This window comes from Haliaeetus albicilla, chromosome 25, assembly GCF_947461875.1.
Source record: "Haliaeetus albicilla chromosome 25, bHalAlb1.1, whole genome shotgun sequence".
Classification (NCBI taxonomy): Eukaryota; Metazoa; Chordata; class Aves; order Accipitriformes; family Accipitridae; genus Haliaeetus; species Haliaeetus albicilla.
The window spans coordinates 16,245,325-16,262,274 of NC_091507.1; the positions used below are offsets into that span (position 1 = coordinate 16,245,325).

General features: G+C 43.6%; 1 protein-coding gene across 2 annotated transcripts in view; it reads right to left on the reverse strand.

Annotated features, from left to right (window-relative positions):
* The window catches only part of CRACDL (CRACD like), a 44,670-nt gene extending 34,768 nt beyond the window's left edge, over positions 1-9,902 (reverse strand). For both annotated transcript variants that reach the window (XM_069770045.1, XM_069770044.1), the window contains exon 1: positions 9,660-9,902. The gene's annotated coding sequence lies outside the window, so the exon portion shown is untranslated. The remainder of the gene's footprint in view (positions 1-9,659) is intronic.
* Positions 9,903-16,950: the final 7,048 nt, after the last annotated feature.

Consider the following 16,950-nt stretch of genomic DNA (forward strand, 5'->3'; position numbering starts at 1 on the left):
ACTGACATGCTACTATCTCTCTGCACCAGCCCTTTCCTTTGCAGTACTCACATCTATCACTCAAATCCCCTGTTGCATACTGTGCAAACATAAGGTGATGCCCAATGTCCCCGTGATTACCAACAGAAGAGACATCAAGGGATGTCAAGTAATAAAATACCTACTAAAAGGAAGATGGGAGAGGGAAGATAGGATATAGCTCACTGCATGGGCTTCGCTTCCAAGCCTTTATGCAAACAGGGCAAGACCTGCCATGACCAGTGTGTTGGACTTCATAGGCTACGACACAAAAACCGAAGAGGCAGCAGGTGCATCTTCCCAAGCCTTTCAATGGGTTTTCTGGGTGTTCAGTTGTTTTCACTTGCTTCTTTCACTACTGTTGGGCAGTGTGTGTTTTCCTTCGCCTAACCAGCCCAAACTCCTGTCTGGTGCATCTGTCCCTGTTATTCCAAAGGCTGTGCAGATTTTCGTCTCGGATCCTCACCAGCCCTTCTGCTGTGCCCCTGCCAACAGCACATTCCTTTCTCTATTACAAGCACAACGCATTTCCAAGGGACACAGGGAAAAAACCCTGCTCTCTCTACCTGTTTTTTTCCAAGAATTGATAGACCTTCCTTCCCCCAGCCTTTCTGGGAGAAGTGAGAAACACTCCATAAAATAAACTTTCCTACCAAGCAGCTTTTGAAGAGTTAGCTTTTTTTAAAAAAAAAAAGTGCATTTGCAACAGAACACACAAACATAAGAGGTCAGAAGGCACTACCAGGACTGCTCAGTCTGATGTCCTCAATAGTGCAGGGAATAGGCTGCCCCAAGAAGGGTGAAGGGAACTCCATTTCCCTGATAGAGCTCAGTAACTCGAGGGTATACACCTTGTCAAAGGTCGTATTTTGTTCATGGGAAAAGCCTTAGCTTGCATGCTTTCTTTAAACAAAAAAACCCAACAACAAAGCAAACCAAAAAAACATATAAAAGAATTAAAAGGGGGGGGGGGGGAGGAGTTTGCATTGGCAAAAGAATAAAGCAAACTCATGTGAAATGTCTTATTCCAATGGAGTAACCTTTTCCTTCTTGCTTTCAGTTCTCTATTTTTTGTGATTTAATAGAGGGGCCAGAAGATCTATTCTACCAACATGGAAAGCATTATTATTAAAAGACCTGTTAGAGTAATAAAACCACATTGGCTCTCCTTCTTCTTTCTCAGCACGCAAGGATAATAAAGGCATAGCTGTTTTACACAAAGACACAAGACCTCCCCCAGCCAGCTCCCTACCAGAGATCCTCTGCTATATTTAGGAGCACAAACAGCTCGACATACTACCAGAGTTTCAGGCTTTTATCAGTCATCTTTACTGACAGAAGCACAATCTGTATTTTTAACTTAAATAATATCAAGTGTTCACGTAGAGTACTTTGGCTAATAATGTTCTGAAGAAGTTAATCATTTTGTACAATACCAGGCTAACATCTCTCAGAGTCAAGGGTCAGTAAAGTATTAAAAATTCACTGTGCCTCTCCTTGAAAAGCAATAGAAAAAAATTAAAATGTCTTGCTTTAGTTAGAAAAAAATTACATTTGATTCTACATGTCGCAATTGCAATTATTCTTGAATTCAGCACTGGGAACATTCCAGAAGCTATTTCACAAAAATAATTATACCAGGTCTTTTGGTATTCAGAATGAGTAGAAATATCAACATTGTTATAAGGTCTCAGTGCCTTTAAATTCAACAGAACATAACAGGGCTTTCATTGATCCTTCCTTGCTTTTTGGAACCATGAATACAATACTCTATACACCTATGTACACACACACACACGCACACACACTTACTTTGTGGCAAAGAAAGAATAAGACTCACCTGGAACCACAGCAAGCCCTGAGGAATGGCGCACTGACACCTGCTGCCCCATCAATTAGCCTAATGTAAGCGTGTTCTTGTACAGTGCAGAGGTTAATGGGAGTTTAAGATGCAGAAAGTGTTTAACACCACCCAGAATGAGATCCTTATTCAGGTTTATCTGCTATTCTGAAGAAAACCCAGTGGGCCAAGTTAACCAGACAATGAAGGCAATTGCTAACATCAGAGCTGAATTTTCATCCTTTCTGAGCCCATCTATACTGCATGGAGTATTTACTCTCACCATCATAATGTGTGGTGTAGTCAACAGTGTCATTTCACCAGTTTCATTAAGTTTCTTTAAAAGTTAACGACAAACCTTTTCAAATGTCAGGTTCATCTGAACACAGAATATAGCTATATCCCAGGCCTACTTCCAAATATTTTGCCATTAGTGTGATGAAAAATACAGTCCGGTTTGGCCAAATACAAGTAATGAGGAAAGTGCGTGAAATAAAGAGACTAGGCTGGGCTTTACTGGGTTCCTTGCAAATTCCTATGCTGGAAGGATTAAATAATCATCAAGATCATCTATGAACCATGTGCAGAATAGTTTTAATATTGGATATTTAAAGTAGAGAAAAAAGAAAGAAAGTAGGGAATGCAAAGAGAATGAATTAAATATTCTAAGAGAAGCCTGAGCCCTTCCAGGCAGAGATACACCAGCCTACCAGCTGAGACTAGCCAGAACACAGGCAGGTTGATTTCCATGAGCTGCTCATGAAAGGTGCCATCAGGGGCCCTCAGTCCTCAGCACTCCCTCAGCTTTGCCTTGTTTCAGCCCACACCGCTCTGCTGAACCGGCTGCAGTCGTGCGCTAACCTGGAGTCACCTCGAAGGCAGGGATAACAAGAAGCCATGTCTCCAGACCAAGGACCAGTTCGCCCTCCTGGGTCATCCTAGCATGAAAGAGCGGCGAGGACGAAGCGAGATCCAACTGGAGCTGCAGGAGGGCAGCGGGAGGCGGTGGGGAAGGGGAGCATCTTCCCCTGCATTCCCTCTGCAGGGCTCTGACTGCAGACTCAGAGGCCAGTTTCTTCCCCAACATCCACACGGACCGTCCAAGAGGTACAGCCGCTGTCAGCGCAATCTCAATCCTCTGAAATTTCCCTGGGCAACAGCACTCACATATTTCAGCAATAACTGCTACCTTGTAAACACATTCCACATTCCTGTTGCGTGAAACCCCACAGGCCAAATGCAAAGCTGAACAGCCTCTTGTCTAACTGTTGTACGAGGCTCGCTCTGAAGCGGTGCATGTGGCAGACTTTTAATTGGGAAGGACCTTATTTAGCCTCTTTTGACCCTTCCTAATTTAGTCCCTCTTGGCTTTCAATTGATAATCATTTTCTTGAGCCCACATGGGAGAGAGATGACCCATGGGCTCCCTTCTCTTTCCTCCACCCACGTAACACTCAGATCACTTCCAGAAAAAAGAGAGCGAGATTTTTAATGCAAGGTCACAGCAATACATGACTACCATAGGTTTTTCAGGTAAGAGTCCAGTTAAGTTGGACAGTCTTCCTAACTCAATTTCTTGCGTAAACAGGCTGGAAGGTTGCTTTCTGACCACGCCACAATAAACAACATTGCTGAGTCCTTTCATCTTTACTCGAAAGCTTCCACCACAATCTATAAGAAAAACACAATCAGGATTTCACAAATTTAAGAGCTCTAATTTTTTGTAATTTATTCCCTCACGACATGTACTTGCAAACTTTCTATTCTTACTATCCATTCAGGACATATTTGTTATTGTATGTTTGAAAGAGAGGAAATATTTTCCTGTAGGTCTTCTCTCCCCATATACTTGCAGGTCTGTGCTCTAAAACAAGGATATGAGCAAATGGAAATAACTGCCACGTGCTCAGATTCTCATTTTCCCCTTCGCTCCTTCCCTGCAGCAATAACCGCAGTGAAAATAACCTCTGGCGAGTCACTCCGCGCATTTCACCTCCAGTTGCCACTTCAGACTTGCAGACTTTTGGAAGTCAGTACCCTGAATGTGCCTTAATAGTTTTTACTGCTGCCTTGTCAGAAGTCCAGAGCCAAGGCTCCAGTGCACCCTGCACCACCTGCACAAGCCCACTCATTCCCTCAGACTGGGAAGTAGAAAGCATTTGCACGTGCCAATTTGTCCAGGACAAGTAACAGTGAGCATGTGCACCCATATATTCAGAAGATTATATGCAAAAATGTTACACGCAGAACAAAACGAGGAGAGGGGACTGGAGAAAGTACAAGAAAGGACAGCACTGAAGAGCTGAAACCTTCCCTGACAGTGTTTACAACACTAAGGGACATAGTCACTGGGAGGGCTCCTGCTCCTTATCTATCCAGAGCAGCAGAAGCATATGCTACCAGTCACAGTGTCATACCGATTGTGCATCCTCTCTCATCTGCAAAACAGATGGATCCAGCCCTGACAGCGCTTTCATCTTAAACCAGTGCAGGAGGACAGGTGATAAGCATCACTATATGATGCTGTTATTCCTTAGGTTTAATTTCCTAAGGAAAACATTTATGTCACTGCACTGTCTATCCTACTCCATTTTCCTGTTTCCTCACCACTTTTGAAGCCATTGGTCCTTTTCAGCTGAGTTTGATGGAGAGACGCATCTCAAAGCTATGAAGATCCTACCAGTTTTGTAAAAAACTGATGATTGTGCAGATCCCCACTGCAGGAAAGCTGACAGCAGGAGGAAAAACAGTTGCTTGTTCCTCTTGCTAGCCAGCTGAGCAGCCAGTACACCCATAGCCCAGGCACAGCCCTGATGAGCCTTCGGGCTGGTGGTTAGAGGATATGGACAGTTCAGGGTATGACGGAGAGTCAGGAGGAGAAGGGAGGGACTGAGAAGGGAAGTCCTGCAGAGATCGCATGGTGAGGATGCATACTGTAGCGCGGGAGCATTACTGGCCTGGCGGAAGCCAGCCGCTGTTTAGAGAATGACGCTGATGTTATCATGCTGCTGCTGCTTTACTTGGAGGTGGAGAGAAGAAAAGAGAGTGGAAGAGGCAGCTGCCAGCTCTTGCAGCTCTCTGAAAGACCTAAGATTCAGACCTGTCCCCGACCTCAAGTCATGTGGGACTTTCTGGAGAGCATCACGCCGTTTCAAGAAACTGTACCACAAACGTACAGTTGTTTCCATTCATATCACTACAAAGCCTACCACGATGAATTTATGCTGAACTGTCCATAGATATACAATGTTGAGATGACAACCAGCCTACAACTTGAAAAGGCTCTCCAAAGGGGGAAAATAACTGTTGGCACCCACATTTTACAGATGAGTACAAAAGGACAGAGAGATTAAACGCTTTTTCCCAATGTCCTTCAAGAGTAGGGACCAGAGGAGTCTGTCATGCAGAAGTGGTGCTCAGCTCCAGGCCTGTCCTTGGTCCAGCTCTGCTGGAGCTGATGGTGCAGACTGAGGTGCCCTCTCTGGTCCAGGGCCCAGCTCCCCATGGCACCCTGTGGCATAGCGGAAAGCAGGAGGCAAAGGGAACCAGATCCCGGTCCCTGGATCTCCCTGGGAAGGGGTCCCATGGACCACTGGTAGGTAATACACTGGGGGAAATTTCCCCCTTTTCCCACATCACCACTTGCCCTCAGTCTCTTCTCGTTTCTGCCACTGAGGCAGACATTCTCCTTACTCTCCTCTGACCTGAGGAGCACTTTCCTTATGGAAACCCTTGGTGGTTTAAGATCTCTTTGGCAGAAAGCTCTCATGTGCGCTTTTGTCCCTGGCTGCATCTCCCTCTAAGCAATGGAGAAAAGAAGACACTTCAGATATTAATAGGTCTAAATCACCTTACTCCAAGGAGATGCCTCTCTGCAGAGGATAGAGGGAAGCCAGGGTTACCTAGCAGCTCGTGATTAGGTGGTCTGCATTCCCATCCCCATCCCCACTGTCCTACCCCCCTGTGCCAAGTAAGTCCTAAAGGCTACACAGGAACCTGAAAATGATGTTTAAAAGGGGCAGAACGGAAAAGACCCATTTGGAGACCTACCCCATTTGTCCCCAGGCTCCCTTCTTTGAATACGGCATGAATGTCTTTCTTCAATACTCAAAAGCCTGATGAGATGCAGGTTATTAGTTTATGACTATGACAAGATTATTATGGTTAATTTAACATGTGCAGGCACTTAACTAACTACTGTTGGGAAATATTTGTCATTAATTCAAAAATTTCCTGCCTGCAATTTGGCAGATACAGTGTAAGTGAGCGGCAGAAATCCAGCATGACATAAAGACCTTTCATCTGCCATCACCTTTACACGTGACTGTACAATACTTGAGCTCTGCCTGATTTAAATCAGCACAACAAAATATACTGCAGCATTCATAAATTAAATGGCATTGGCATTCAGATGCTAGAAAAATCTAAGTTAAGAGCATGCTCTTTCGGACGTAGGAAGAGGAGCAGAGAGGCACACAACCTCCCCATGGGGAGCAAAAGGAACACCACTGGGAGAGAGGGTGGCAGAGCAGCATTCCTCAACGAAGCTCAGAAAGCAAAGCTGTGCAAGAAAAAGCTGCTTGTGGTGGGCTTTCTTCCCACCTCCTGTGGGTCTGCCATGATCCCAGACAAGTCAGGCAGTGCAGAGTAAAACCACTGAAGTGGTTTCATTCAGTGGCAGCCTGTCTCTCAGTCATGACACATCCCACCACTCCTGGGGAGGAGGCTCCCTGCCTCAAACTGCTATGTTTTGCTTGCTTTCCCAGTGAGGCAGGCAAAAAATCTGTGGGTACAGAGCTAGTTACAGGAACAACTCAAAACTCATGTCCAAAATGACCGGTCTCATGGCACCTTTGAAGGGTCCCAGCACTTCTTGGCCTTTCCTGATCCCCTAGGCAGGTCCAAAGTCACAGAAGAGACAGTCAGCACCCATCCAGTCCCTTACATATTTTAGTCATGAATTGTTTTGCCTGTGAAGGCTCTTTATCTCTGTGTTTTTGCAAGACCTATCACTATCACATGCACCCCACCTATCAGCCCCTTCGCAGCGCAGGGGCTCCATGCATTGCCTGGACTTTTTCAGTTCTCTCATATGGTAAACTCTCCTGAGGAACGGCATATTTTGGTACACTTAAATCTTCGAGCTTCACATAGGTGTGTCAGGATAAAACCTGGGAACATACTGCCAGAGGGGACTTCCTGAGCATTCAGTCCCCTGTTGTTGCTGGCAAACACTCCATATAATCCTTTCACAGGCTGATTAAAGACTTATTTTGAAAACTATTAAATTTTCCCGATCCCTTTGACTGAAATGCTATTTCAGAACTTTGTAACTCTAATGGTTGGAAATTCCCAGACTAAATGGCCAGTCTATACCTATTTATTTTCATGCCAACGCAATCCTTTTCTTGAGGCAATTTTTCTCTCCTGCCAGGGGTATTTAGAGAAGACACCACCTCCCCTTTCATCCTTCACATGCAAAGCCAAACAAGGCACGGCACCTTAATTTCCTCCCAGAGAAAAGCGCTCCATTCTTCTGGCCATCTTACTAACTCTTCTCTGCACCCATCCCACTCCAAGCTCAACTATTCTGGCAGCCAGATATCCAGAACCAGACGCTAGATCCCAGGCAGCCTCTATAGCTAAATGACATGGAGGTCACTCTTGGATTTAAGCTTGCCAGCTCCCAGCTAGACTTGCACAGGTTGGCAGACAGGCAGAGAGGAAAGCATTCACCTTCCAGCTCTAGCCCACTTTCTACTGCAGAGTCCAAAGACATATCCGAGCTGTTTGCTATCAAGAAATGCCATTCTGTGCAAGCCGTTATGTTCCAATAACCTCCTCAGACTTGGCTCTTTCCTAAGTCCAGCCACCCAGATCGCTGATACTGGCTGCCAATACCCGACTACAGGACCCATTCCAGCTTCTTTTCAAACCCCAAAGCACCGGCATACGCTCCCTTGGCTGGACTTGCAAGGGCCCAGCCATCTGTGTATCTGCAGAGTGTCTTTGGTGTAGGTGTAACAGGAAAATATTTTTACATGCAGTTGGCAAATGCACTAGCTCAAGCTTGAGGAAAATCTGACCCTCTTTGCTTAGGGGCCTCCTTCCTTTTAACATTTTTTTCAGACATTTTGAAAATATTTGTGAGTCATGGCAATGGGCAAGGAATGAGATGTCTAGCAGAGCTCCCAGCTCTGGCAGAAGAGCGTTACTAAGAGGACAGTACAAGGCTTTGTGAACAGAAGAAAGATCAGGGAGTGCTGGATGACTTACTCTCTCAGGTTCCACACTGTCCTCTGAGGGTGCTGCTTTACTAAAACAGCTAGATCAAAGTAACTGAAGAGGTTTCTGCTGTTAACTGTCTCCTGAAAGTTGTTGACCTTGAGACCAGAACAATTAAATGAAATGTGAAGCACCCCCTCAAACAGATATTTCTCCTTCTCTGTCCTACATTACCTAAACACACAGTAGTGTGAAGTTACACACTTGGGAGAGCCTTTTGTAATAAAGAACATCCTGAATGGCATGAAGATCCTGCCATGGTATAGATTTTTGCTCTCTTCTGAAGTGGACACATACACTGTGGGACCTAGGAATGGATGTATGAGCTCTCCCATATGTATGTATGAGACAAAAAAGCTTGGGATACCAAATTAGACATGCACACTTTGAAAAGTGCCCGCTGTATCAGGTATGCAACATGAGACTCTGGGAACTGTTTTTCTGAATACTACGTGTGGAAAATATCAATTGAAACTGCACTTACTCAGTCTCTCTGAAGAAATCGGCTCCTGTTTGCCTTAGAGTCAGACTCAAATTTAACAGCTTCATATTAGAGATAACGAAAATACATGGCTTTAAAAAATTCTTTTACAGAATACACCACTACAGCCTCCTGTGCAAAAAAACCTATGAACATGCTTGCAGTATACCTGTCCTAGAGATGTGCAGCCAGATCTTTGGCTGATGTCACTTGGCAGGCCTCTGCTGAAGTTAATTGGAGCTGTACCAAATCATATCACTGAAGAGCTGGAACAAACTGTTTATACACTTCTGAAAAAGGCAAGTTAAATAGCTTGTATGCACTTGCAGACATTAAATTCCAGATTTTTCAAAATATGAAAACTCTATTTTCTGTGAGGAGTGGTCCTTCAGAAAACTATCAGGCAAGCCCTGTACCAGCACTAGGTATGACTATACCATGGTATACTTCCCACCATCTCTGCTATCTGTGAGTAGAGAAGAGAGGCTACAGCACCAGGAAGACAAAATTTTTTGTTCAAAATTCGTTTTTAGAATGGCACATCGCTTTAATTTTTACATTTGTCAAAGGCTTCTACTTGCAATCTATCAAAGGAAAACAAAAAGCAGTAACAAATGCAACTGTGTTACCAACCAGAGGCAATGATTGCTGGCCTCTGCCCACAATACGTAGAGACCTGCTGCTTTCCATTTTGTAAATGTGCTACAAGGAGCCAGTCGCAGTGAGAGCATGGCAACCGATAACTCTTGACCACGTAAGGATTTTTCATTAGCCAATGCTACAATAAATTAACTAGAGAAGTTTAAAGGTTGTTTTCAGCACTTTATAGACAGACACCACAAGGAACTAGGGAAGACAGTTCATCTTTCCACTTAACTTTTTTACTTACCATCCGATGAAACTTTAACAAGTACAAAGGCAGGTCAATACTTGCACAACTGAATGTTGTGCATCTGTGTAACCAAGAAACATATTACACCTGCAGGAAAACAACCTTTAAAGCAACTCAGATACAAACTTTCTTCAGCTGCTTACCTGTGTACGTTCCTGTTTGCCAGATTCAAGGTAACACAAAAGGCTACTGGTGTTTCAAAAGGGATCTGTCACCTCGCCAGACATTTAAGCGGTAGCAAAAACAGCAGAGGCCCTTTCAAGTTTGCACGGAGGATTCTGAAAGTCTCAACTCGGTTCGACTTGGATAGTGCACCCTACCTCTCATCAGTTACCCAGCACCGGGCTACGCTCTGCCTTCCCAAAGCATGAGTTATTAGCACTGCCCCGATCTCTTCACCAAGTGATCCAAGGAGTCAGTCAGAGGAGAAAGCACCAGTATCCCCCAGTTGCTAGGAAACAAGCAGGGAGATCCTGACCTGAATTCTTAGCGGAGGCTGATGTCGCTCAGGAAGCTTAGCTGGGTCCTTCCTGGAAAGGCAGGGACATGCTGAAAAGTTACTCCTGGCTTTGCAAAAGCCACTGCGTAGCAACACCCAGGACAAAGGGACAGCAGCTGTGCTATTTTTACGACAAAAAGGCACCTGTTGTGAAAACAGAAAGCACACGTGCAAAATTGGAGAGTGAACTTTCTGTTCTTCATGCCAATGAAACTAGAAAGTTTTTAACCTTAAAATAAGATCTTTGTATTTCAAATTTGGTCATTAGATAAAGCAGAAGAAACCACCCACCATGCCCACAGCCTCAACATTAACAAATGCAATAACAGAATATTAAACATATGAAAATCAAGAAATTAAGGCTATTCCAGACATGTATGCTATGAAGCATCATCTAAAGCCAAACTCATAACACACAAAGCCAAAGAGAAGCAAATCAGGATAGTTAATGATGACACAAGAACTCTGCATTTTCTGACCTTTTAAATATTTTAAGTTACTGCCATGCCATTGTGTTAATTACTCTATTCAGCTTGCAACCTCCTCAGCATGCATTTTCTAAAAAATGAAAAGTAAGAGCTGAACTAGACCTGAAGAGCTAAAACACCTCTGGGTCCCTTGGATGGGGTATACCTGACCCTAGTTATCCTGTATAGTGGAAGGAAATTATGACTTCTTAAATGCAGCACATGCTGCACATGCAGCACACAGACCCGATTATCTGAAAAAAATGCCCATTTGCTTTCTACTGACTCCAAGGAACATCCATCCTCTTGGCATAAATGGCAAGAAAGCGATGCTGCGCACACCACGTGCAGCATGGCTCCTGCAGGCTGGAGGGGCTGGTGAGGCTGGGAGGGACGAGGGGTGTTGGTGCAGAAACAAGTCTTGTCATTTCGGACGGACACTTCCCCATTGCATGTGAGCACGTTCTCACATGTGAGCAGCTCCCTCCTCGCTCGGGCGGTCACTGCCAGTCCTAGACAGGAATGCCAGGGCAGGAGCTCCAGTATCATCTTTGTAGGGCACGCTGTCTGCACGAGAGATCTGCAGTGGGTATACCTACCACCCAGCCGCCACACAGGCAAAAGGTCTTTTAAAGAGGGGTCTCAGGCACAGGAGGACTGGCCTTTCGTGCCTAGAGAAGTCCAGTTATGACCTTGAAAGGGAATTATTCCACAACTTAAGACAGCTTTGTTATCTGCTAAAAACAAAGCCATGTTTTAATGGAATGGAAATGCACAGAAGTGTATTTGCAGAAATGGCAGACCTTCTCAAATATGCAACGGCACACCTAATGCTTACTCCGAATGTGTCTAGTGTACTCCCAAAAAGGCTCTCCTTTCGTTATTACATTCAGCCAGGTTCAGTGGCCCAATATAGCTGTGTTCAATACAGGCTCGGGGTCAGGCAACAGTCTCTCAGCTATGCTTGAAATCTCTCCCTCCCCCATAAATGTCTGTATTTACCCAGGGAATCAGTCTATCCCTGCAGCAATTATAACTGCCCAAAAGCAGATGAGTATTACAGTGCTTCAGGTACCTTTCTGAACAACAGCCAAAGCTCATCATGTTGATAGGAAAATTATAGTTCTTTTGTTCATTTCCCTTTTCTCATCTTTTTGCAGTAAAGGAAGAGTTCAGTGTTAAGTCCTATCCCAAAAGTACTTAAATTTCCAAACAAAATAATTAGACATGTCATGACCCAGGGAGCAGCAAAGCAGAATTAATCCAGGTTTTAAAGAGAGTCACAATAAAAAAATCTTTATAGATAACTATGCAACATTTGGAGGAAACAAACTGAACATTTAAGATGTTAAAAATATATTTACCTGCTGCTAAAGAAAAGCTGACCACGTAAGAGAATAGTGAGTGCAAGTCAGAAATCATAGCTCTGTGCAGTGCAACTGTATTTTAAGTAGTGCAGGTAGTCTGAAACAATTTTCTTTATGAAAGGCAATCCTAAAGATACCATCACCAGCAGGCCGAATGAAGCAGAGAACCTACTCATAGAAATATTTGTATTTTAGATAGCACTAGATTCCTTTTTTTACTATAAATTCTTCTTTTGCAAACCAAGTGGAGTGGATGTCACTTCAGTGCATTTTTTCCTACAAATTCTTCCAAATGGCCTTAATGCTCAGCAACACAACAAGCTAACACTAAACAACAAAAATTAGAGAAAACAGATGAAGCTTGGCAAAATGAAAGGTGCAGCAAATATAAGCTTTTAATAATGAGGCCCTTAATAGAGGCAAAGAGAAATTTAAAGACGCAAGGATGGAAAATTTGAAAAGAAATTGAGACTTGCTTAGCCTGAAGGAGAGAGGGAGAAGGAGAGCTTTTCAGGGACAAGAATTTCAGATGTGAAAGGCGAGGAGGAAGATGAGAAAAATACTTCTGGATTTTTCTGTAGACAGACTGAAGGACATGTACCAGGACTGTCATGTGGGTCGACAGCCACAGGATATATTTGGTGATGAAGACAGTCCCTCAGGTAGGTGCCATCGTACAGCCATTGATTTTATTAGGTATTTTCAAGCATAACCGAAATGCTGTGAAGATTCATCAGGAGTTTTAAACTTCTCCTGTGCGGAAAACAGGCGTGAATGGTACATGGAGCAGAGTGATAACAGGCAATAAAACAGTGAGAACCACAAAACAATAAACCAGTTTTATATAAAAGTTAGAAAAAAGGGTGTAAACGGGAAGAATGCTCCTGGAAATGCTGATTTAAGGGAGAGCCCAAACTGGGCTCCTTTCCTCCTTGTCAGCATTTCCTCTCCGTGTCTTGAGCACCAAGAACGGGTGAGTAGTAAAATGGATCTGGGTGGGGTACAGCAAAGCCATTCCGTAGCGTTAAAAATAACCTGTCACAACTTCCTGTTGTCTAAACTGGCATAACTCCACCAGCTTCATTTTATGCCAGCTTAAGATCTAGCCAAATGCACTGAGTAAGAAGAAGGCGGCAGTTCCTCTTACACGCTTCACTTTGCCTGCAGGCAGGTTTCAGCAAGGCACGTGTCTATTCCAGGGGAAGATACTTAATGAAGGATTTAATCTTCCTGATGAATACAGAAGGATGCTAAAGTACCAAACTCGTCAAACACATCTTGCAACTAAATACATTGCTAAAAATTTGCTTTACTCAGCTAAGTATTTGTAAAGCCATGTAAAACCGACAGTTCGAAATTGCCTGACTTCAACCACTGAAAGTCAAATGCTGCTGTCCAAATCTCTCGGCAAAGGTATAGTTTTACAGTAACTGAGATAGTACGTAATCCGGTCACATCTCCACATACATCAGTAATACAGTACCAAGAAGACTCCCGGTTGTTCAGACACAGAAGGAGCCGCGTGAAGCATTGATTCACGCTGATGAATTGTAACCAAGCAACACTGCCAGCATCCCTTCAGCCCATTGTTCGTCTGAGCTGGGGAGAATAGCAGCAGAACAGCACTGAAAACCTGCCAAACTCCGACTTCCCCAATTAAAGGATACCAGCCCTCTAACACTAGATATAGCAAATCCTTCAACCAAAATTTAACAGAAATAAACTGTTACTTCCCTCTCAGTAAGAAGATAATGATACGCCTGAAGGCAGCAAATGAATTTCTGTGCGTCCACCACTCTCTTGTAAACAATCTTTACAAAAGAAACAGTTCAAATTTACTTTACACAAGAAGCACAGGGCAATGAATTATTCATCTGAGCAGAGGGACAGAAATACTGCCTTTTTGTTAGTCTGGCTATTAGATGCTGAGGGAAACTAAAGACAACTTTCACAGATACAATAACTAATCAGTAACAACACAGATGAGATGGAAAGGAAGCAGATACTTGAAGAATTTGTTCAGTGAGAGTTGGCAACCGTTTTCCAGGTAAGTGTCCGAAGCCAAAAGTTAACGTACAAAACATAGCTACTACATCATCATCGACGTGAACCTCGTTATCAACAGAGGCATTAAAAAAAATGACATTACAATACTGAATTTTTTCCTTTTATTGCAGTTAAGTCTGAGTGGTGGGATTATTTTTTCTGTTTAAAGCCACAGGCCTGGACATCAAGATCAAAATTCATTGTAAAATGATCCACCATTGCTCTTTATGGGAATAAGAAGACAACACAGTCTGCCAGCAAAATTGTCGGTTACTAGAGAACCTGAATTTTCAAGATGTGCCACAGTTCCCCCCATTTTACTAGGGGGAAAAAAAAAAGCACACATAAGTTAAGAATAAGATACAGAATTGTTCTTATAATGTAAAAGACAGGCTAGCAGCTGTGTGTTTCTTAGAGTATAAAAAACCAAAGCACTGACCTGTAAAACAGAAATAGTAATAACATCTGCTAGACTTCGGGGCTCTGAAATCACATTCCCTGAGAGCAAATTTCCAAAAGAAAGGCTGGGCACTTATGTAAGATACCATTTCCCTTTTCAATTAATTGTGCTTCTCTTTTGAAACGTTACTTAAAAGCCTGAGTCCAAAACCAAGTACATCTCTCTTCTCTGGGAATAAGAGTAGTAGGGCAAACTAACAAACTGTCATGGCATTGGCATAAAAACAGATTTATCAATGCCTTTCAGAATTTGGGATATATTAGATCACCCTTTTTGCTTGCTCCCTGCTCTTCTTTTTAGTCCTCTTCTACAAGACAGGCTCTTAGATGTGGTCTTCTCAATCCCATCATGGCGGATCAAGCAGTCCTGTATTCACTATTCTACATGGACTGTCACTGGGGTCTCACACAGGCAGAAATGCTGCTGCTTCTTAGGCTCCCTCTGCTTAGCAATTTAGGGTCAGTCTTCTAAGTCCTCGACACTGCCAAAGGTTTTGACACACCACAGAACTTCCTACAGGGTCAAAGTCTGCTCTCCCATGGCATGAGTTCCCAGCAACTTCCTCTTGGTTGTGAGCAGATATTTAAAGCAGAACTCGGTCTCATCTTTTTCTTCCCCCTCATACATTTGCCAGATGGCTTTATTTAATAATGTCTCTTCCCTGGATTGCCTCTCAGATTGATTTTCTCCCTCTACATTTGCCATCTGCTGGTCCAAACAGCTAAATGATATACTTGCTTTTCAATCTCACGGCATTGATTCATTCTTGCTGTCAACCTGGCGTCCAAAATAGTACGGCAGGCAGACCGGCAGGTCTGGGTAAGGCCTCGCTCCAGCAACAGCAATTTTCTCCTCCTTGTGCCTTCGAGAGCCATTGCAGGAGCAAAGTTGTAAGAGGGAACAAAGCACAAAGCCAGAACAAAAGACAAGTACCGAGAGGAACCGAACCATGTTGTCTCAACGATGGGAAGCGGTCTGTGCCATAGCTGTCGCCTGGAAGCTGATCTGCAGCCCCAGCAGTCGGTGTTGTGCGGCCTTGTACAAAGAGAAGACATCATGTTGTGCAGCGGCTAATGGCAGAGAATTGCACGTGCATTTCCAAAAGAAACAAATGCTGCATGGAAAAAAACCTTGACTTAGATCCTCTGAATCGTTTTCCAGCAGCTTCTGAACTGTCTTGCTCTTTTCAGTGACAAGGTACAGGGACTCTTGTGAAATAACTGATGTGAATGTGGGTACCGTGCCTGTGCCCTGCAGGGCATCCAGCCTGGGCAGCACTGGAGGAAGAGGGGAAGGACAGGACAGGGGCCTGCGAAACTGCAACAGCAGCTGGCTGGGAAGGGTGTGAGGAAGAGCACGGAGGGAGGAGGAAGGGAAAGGTGCCAAAAAGTCTTGCTATGACCCCGCCTAAATGCCTAAGAGCAAGGTATTACTGAGTTGCCTGAATGTGCATGTTTTACCCATCTCGTCAGTTTAAACTCATTGTTTAGAGATGATTCCGTCTTTGGAGTGTTTGCACAGTTCCAAGCAGAATAGCTCCTTGTGCTGGCTGAGTCCTTTGAACGCTACGAGAATACAATTAAATAATAAGAGCAGTAAAAAGCTTGATGCTATTCATACTTGAGAAGATCTCACATGGCTCTGGACAAATCATAGCCACAGCAACAGTCTCATTTCTAATTTTCTAATCCTCTCATTATTATTGTTGCTCTCTCTAAATACTAAAGGTATTTTGAAGACAGAAAAAAACATCCCTTTCATGGAAAAATATTCATTTAATTTCATATCTGAAAGCCACAAAAGACCAACAGTTTATCCAAATAGTCTAAATGAACAAAAGCTCGAGAACTGCTACTTCACTGCTTCTCCGTATGCTTAGATTTGCACATACACTTGCCTTTTGCTGTTTCTCCTGTGGTTTTGGTGGCTCAGCTGACATCCAAATAGCCTGCCTGCTCTCAGGTTTACAGCACATGGTGAAGTAAGTGGGAACAGTGTGAGGTCTGCAGCATCTAGATCTCTTAACGTTTAGATAAATGCTGACACTACAAACCTGGTCTTAGTTTTCCAGAGCTTCCAACCTCAGTTATGAAATTAATAAACCTATCCCAGCTGTTCGGTGTCCTTAGTCTCAGCAGCTCTGATCCAATGCCTACTGAAGCCAAAAGAAAGATTCCCTTATTACCCAGTGAACATCAAATCAAGCACAATTAGACTGGAGTACAACTGAAGAACAAGATGTATAAATTCTTTTGCAATGCAAATTCCTTCACTATTGAACTGTACTGCGCTGACCCGCCTTCTCCAGGTCTTTGGGTAATCTGATACTTCATACACCACCCACTGTTCAAGGGAGTGGTGCTGAGAAACAGATTTCTTGAAATTCCCAAGCTGCTTTATGTACTTCATGTTAGCGGTTCACAAAGAAACGACAATCAGATTTCTGGTTGTCACCATGAATGGAAGGATAAAAATTCAGTGACAAGTTATGAAATGTTACATCTGCTCGAGAAGGTAGAACAACCAGCCAAAAACAATGTGTCACAGAAATGTGTAAAACGGCACCAGATCTAGCCAGATACACCACAAGCCAGG